Source organism: Danio aesculapii, chromosome 6 (genome assembly GCF_903798145.1).
Source record: "Danio aesculapii chromosome 6, fDanAes4.1, whole genome shotgun sequence".
In the NCBI taxonomy this organism is placed as follows: Eukaryota; Metazoa; Chordata; class Actinopteri; order Cypriniformes; family Danionidae; genus Danio; species Danio aesculapii.
The window spans coordinates 28,033,584-28,039,485 of NC_079440.1; the positions used below are offsets into that span (position 1 = coordinate 28,033,584).

Genomic DNA, 5,902 nt, shown 5'->3' on the forward strand with positions numbered 1-5,902 from the left:
GCTCAGTTCAATGTGGTTTATAAATCACTACTGCGAGTCCAAACACTGAAGAGCAAATCCAACGATGTGCAGCTCTACAGATCCCGAACCATGAAAGCCAGTGGCGACAGCAGAGAAGGAAAAAAACGTCACTAATTGGCGAAAGTGAAGAAAAAAACCCTGAGAGAAACCAGACTCAGTTGGGCACAACCATTTTAATTTCTCCGCTGGCCAAACGTCTTGTGCAGAGCCGCAGTCTCAGTGGCGGAGGCTGGAAGCTGGCCTCAGCGAAGACTCGTCTGTCCCTGGAGCGTCACAGGAATCAGTCTCATGTTCTCCACTCCTCCATGACCACCACAGTAGCTGCTCAGGATACGGCCTGGTCCAGGATATGGAAACCTTGGGATCATCTCGTCGTTGGCCTTAGATCGAATCAGTGACTCTGCATAGTCTGAGGACCTCGGGAGGAGTATCCCCAGGTGGAAATGGAGAATAAAGAAAATGATTAGCGTAGCTGCTGTTCATAGTGTATATAAACAAGGTGCAGAAACCTGTGTGGAAGCCCGCTAAGTGGTGCACTGAGTGTATGCTTTACTAAACAGTTAGGTCTTTAATCTAGTTTTGAATTGGGAGAGTGTGTCTAAGCCTCGGATGTTATTGTAACCGGTTCTGCGTTGTGTTTTCTTTGTTTTATGGAGAAATAACCAAACGGATATCTGCAGTTGTGACGGCTCTTTGCTCACTCCTTATAATAAACAAAAAGCACAGCTTTTACAGTGTGTCTTGGCCCTTACAGCTTTTCTCTCCCATGTGCAGTCAGTGCAGAAAGGGGAAAAGATGGAGCGAGAGAGAGAACAAAACTCCAAACAATAATCAACAAAGTGACAAAACATACCTGATAAAAAACTAAAAGCACAGCTTTTACAGTGTGTCTTCGCCCTTACAGCTTTTCTGTTAAAGGGAAAGTGCAATGCGTTTAGCATTCACATGTTTCAGTTAGACAAAAATAAATCAAAACCTCAATTTTAGTGAAAACACAAAAATAGTGAAATATATATGAAAAATAAAGGTATAAATATTATTTAAACATGAAAACTAGCTTCAAAAGTTATTTATAAAGTAAAGATGATTTAGGATTAATTACAGCTTAGCAGACACCCACCTCTCCCATGTGCAGTCAGTGCAGAAAGGGAAGAGGCGGGTGCAAAACAGGAAATTAAACAACGCAAGCTCCCTTAGAAATTTAAAGGAGAAGAAGCACACACTAACAAACACCTCAGGTATACTTAAACATGCAAGGTAAAATACATATTTTGTGTAATTCTATAACTAAAGTGAATTATAATTTTCCTACCTGTTACACTCACCCCCCTAGAATTACACAAAATTCTAAGAAAACATGAAAAACTCTGTGCACTGGTCATAAGAATTACTTGGTCCACACACCAAAAATCAATGAAGACAGACAGCATTAAAAGCTACCCTATTATAGGATAAAAATGTTTAGAAATTGGCCAAATTTCAGCACATTTTACAGACTATCAAGGTGCCCATTACACCTTGTAAACTTAGACCACAGTCAGTTAAGGATAGCTTAATTCCAAAACTGCAGGAATTTGGGGCTAGAATTTAAATTCAGACATGAATAACAGCAGACCCAGAATCCGAACTCAACAGGGTTTTAATTTGAACCATTGATTCAATAAGTCTACACACTGGTTTAATAATCCTCCCAAACCTGGTAGAGTAATGATCAGCTGCATTTAGATCTACAACAGGATCTTGTATAACAGGTAAGACACAATCAGGGAGAGACTGCGGGGGAGACAGGGTTGCACCAGCACCAGCCACAGTGTTGTCATCAGCCACCGGCACTGCAAAAGGATTTGGCACCTGTTGGCCCGGCCACTGAGAATGCACCCATGAAGTAGGGCGGTCATCATTGCATGTAGCAGCATTGGAGACATTGGACATGCAGTCAGCTTGCAAGAGATCCTCAGCCTCATTCAGTCCTTCATCTGTGTCCTCAGCAGGCTCTATCTCCTCAACATCGGAGCGAATGTCACTTATTGTTCCGGTTGTTAGACCATCAGAGCCTGTTAAGTCTGACTGTGGAGCAACACTGCAGGTAAGTGATCCAGCAACCTCTTGACCAGGACCATCAGTCTGTATTCGGCAACACTCAAAAAAATGATTCAAGCCCTTCTTAGATGTGACACAAGTAAATACTGTTCCCTTTATTTAAATACATCTATTTTTTAAATACTCATTTACATTTACTTGATGTAACGTAAAATGTATTAGTCGTTTCACCTATAATCTTTATTAAACCAAATCAAATGAGTTCAATAAGGTGACCCCGTTTTGCGCATGCGTGAGACCGCGCGTTTTCACTGCCACCTGCATTCCGTTTGTCCAGCCACCATTTTCCACCTGTGGCTGAAGACGAGTTGATGAGACGCCCCCGATAACAAGAAGTCATTTCTTTGGTGAGTATTCGTTTATTTTTTTCAGCGAGTACCTTGCTATGAATGCATGTTATATTCTCGACCGTGTGCAACAAGCGTGATAAGTTTTGCTTCGGTTTTCAGTAAAGTTGGCGGCTAACGTTAGCTGGCTAGCCAGCCGCTCATCATGCAGGGGAAAACGTTACGTTAACGCTTTTTATCATAATATTTCCGACGTTGATTTAATAATTTTTTGGTCTTCGGGGTGATGTTGAATCAACATTGAGGTAAAGTTGGTTTTATATTTGCACATTCAAACTTTCTCCTTGATATCATTTCAGAAAAGTATTATTTGCAAGCTCTAAATAGTGAATATTATCAGCCAATGACTATCAATTTTCACAGTTAATTAAATAGTGTTGATGTTGTTTTCAAGTCAAATTTACATGTGATTTCAGACCCAATATTCAAATTAGCATAGTAGATAATATAGGGAACGTTAAATGAAGGAATGTGCGAATATAAAACCAACTTTACCTTAATTGAATCAACGTCAGACTGTTTGAGTCAATATATTTTATCTATGAATTAATTTAACGTTATTGGTCTGATGTTGCGATCACGGAGTGAATGTTGATTGAACACAAAAAAATGTGATGACTCGTAAGATATTTACTATGAAAATTCAACTGTAAATCAATGTTTGTTATTTTCTGACCGGTCTTTGAACCAATTTCAAAATGCTTTTCATATGTGACCTCAAACACAAAGTTGAAAATATTATATTGTTAATTTGGCTTTTATTTAAATTAAATTAGCACTGTAAAATTTATTAAACAATATTTCATGATTTTGTTAGTCTTCACTGCTACTAAAAATTGCTGAAACGGTCAAAATTTTAACTTTTTATAGTTTTTATAGATCTATCAGGTTCTCAAATGCAATTTTGACTTGTTGGTAAGCTTTTAAGTATTTCTGCACTTGTACACACACTACTAATGCATTTATTTTATCTTTGCAGTTTGATCAGCTTTACAGGGTTCCTTCTGGCAACCTCCTAGTGATAGTAAGTAATGTCGTCTTTCTATGCTGTTATATGTTGTTGTTGTTGTTATTATTATTAATATAATGAATGCTAAATGTATTTCATCTTCTTTTTAGGTTAGTGTATGTGGCAGTGCAAAAAATGCAGTTTGGAACTAGATAGCAGTTCTCAGACGTCTTAAAATTGTGCAGCAGAGACCAATGATAGAAGAGTTCAAAAACAGATGGCCTGCACTGTTTGAAGAGAATGAAGTAGATTTGTGCTGTATGTGTTGACCATTTTTTTGTTGTCCATTGCAAATAATAACTACATAATTGCAGTTTTAATTTGTCAATAATCCTGGACCCCTATATGGTAGAAATGATAAACTTTTTAAATGGCTGTTTTTGTTTAATTTCCAGGTGAATGCAGAGTTCTTGCGAATCACCACCAAGTCTCTACAATCAAAGTTCTTGTCACAGCTGGATCACTTCTCTGACAAGCTGATACAGATCTTCATGAAGAAAGGAGGAATGAAGGGGCAAAGGATCAAGGATGTCCTGGCGAATAATGATTTGGTAAGTAGATGTGCTTGAAACATCTTTTCACTGTATTGGGGTGGTTATTGTATGGTTCTTGTCCATAGCTGCTCATTTTAACACTTTTGGGAAATAATGCTTATGTAGTGAACTTTTACATTTCTCTGACTGACATTTTGATGGGCACAACCCTCTGTTCTGTTACATGTGCACTTACATTTTTACAAATTCCTGTCTTGATTGATCCTTCTGTAGTGTGATGACATCAACACCAAAAGGGAGTGCCTCCTGAGAAGCCTTGTCATCTACCTCAGTGAAGATCCTGACGTATTCTTTTAAGGCATATTTGGTAAGTTTGATTGTTTCTAATGTAGTCTCTAACAGTGTAACTCTGTAGTTTAACTCTGTTATTTCTCCCATGGCACACGATTATGAAACTGAATAACTGTGAATGTAAATGGATGCACACAGAAAGATTCACAAATGTTGTGACTATTATATAAATTACACATATGTACACAAATTATTTATCATTCCATATGTCTTTTCAGGTCTCTGGCACTGAGGATGTGGAGAGGGACATCTCAAGCACAATCATGGGGATTTACATTATTCGAAGTTATGACAATGGGGAGCCAGAGGATGTGGGAATTGTGATTGAAGGCATTAAAGTCCTGACCAACGTAGGCAGTGTCATCACTGGTTTCATCGTGCTGTTTGGGCTAATTTATGCCCTTGACCTGAGCTTTCCAGAAAACCTCAAGTACACCTTTGAGTTCATCCAGAAAATCATTATGAATCTGGATGGACACAAGCTCAATCCAAAGATACAGCAGCTGAAAATCAAATTATTTTCTTAAGAAGTGAACGCCAGATGACAACTACATGAAATTTCTTTATGCTTTCGTATTTGGGATTCATTTCTCTTTTCATGCTAACATCTGCACGTCATAGCTCATTCAAATACAGTATTGTGTCTCCATTACTCTCGTACCTGTCAGGTGATTGCATGACACTTTTTGAAATGGACTTGAATTCATGTTGAAACCGGATTCAACACACTACAGATTTTTGAATTATGACTGGCCAGACCAATACTCGCACAGCTAGTCAAATGTTCAGAGATTGTTTGTACAAGATTTGGTGACAATGGGTCTCCTTATAAGTATACTGTCTTGGTCTGTTTTCACCTTCCTATAGCCCAAATTTGGTCCCCACAGCCAGTTTTTTTTTTTTTTTTAACTGTGTTTTTGTTTGAATTGACCATTTGTACTACACATATTGAAAATGCTGTACCTCTTGAGTAGCCACACATTTTTCATTTCCTTACTGTGCTCATGTTATGCCGTTTAAGAAATGTTACAAAAATGTTTGCTGCTTTACATTTCATTAAATGTGCTCCGTTTTAGGTAGATTTTCTTCTTTTTTTTTGTGTGCATTAACATGCAAGACTGGTTTTACATCTCTTAGTTTTAAGGTCTGACATACTACAATTTAAATTAGTCAAGTAAAACAGGCAGTAGTTTCTGCCTCTATTGTTCAACATATATCTATATATATTGTGCTTTTAATGCAGGTTATAATTAAGTTGAATGTTGATCAAGCTAGCATTCAGATTTATTGGAATATTTTCATTTTGCATACTTTGCTGGTGCCTCTTCTCCCTTAATGTGTTTGTGGCTTTGGGGGACATGGGATACATTTAGTTCACACCAAGTGCAAGACCTGTGGAAGTGTTTCTAACAGTTTTTTTTTCCAATTAAAAAAAAAAGCTCAATCTGTTTGGCTTGTGTGTGTGTGTGTGTGTGTGTGTGTAGTAATGGGGGTCAAATGAAAAATAATTATTTCCAAGTAATTAATTTATATTGAGTTGAACTAATGTAAATCAATTACAGTAATTTAATGAATTTCTA

The 5,902-nt window shown here is 37.6% G+C and overlaps 2 long non-coding RNA genes across 2 annotated transcripts; both read left to right on the forward strand.

The window, feature by feature from the left end:
- Window positions 1-2,398: 2,398 nt before the first annotated feature.
- LOC130230109 (uncharacterized) lies at window positions 2,399-3,907 on the forward strand. Its single transcript, XR_008837916.1, has 4 exons — window positions 2,399-2,468; window positions 3,448-3,492; window positions 3,588-3,735; window positions 3,873-3,907. It is a non-coding gene; the product is annotated as an uncharacterized LOC130230109 (long non-coding RNA).
- A 7-nt stretch (window positions 3,908-3,914) lies between these two features.
- Window positions 3,915-4,889, forward strand: LOC130230110 (uncharacterized). Its single transcript, XR_008837917.1, has 3 exons — window positions 3,915-4,028; window positions 4,245-4,338; window positions 4,541-4,889. It is a non-coding gene; the product is annotated as an uncharacterized LOC130230110 (long non-coding RNA).
- The last annotated feature ends 1,013 nt before the right edge of the window (window positions 4,890-5,902 follow it).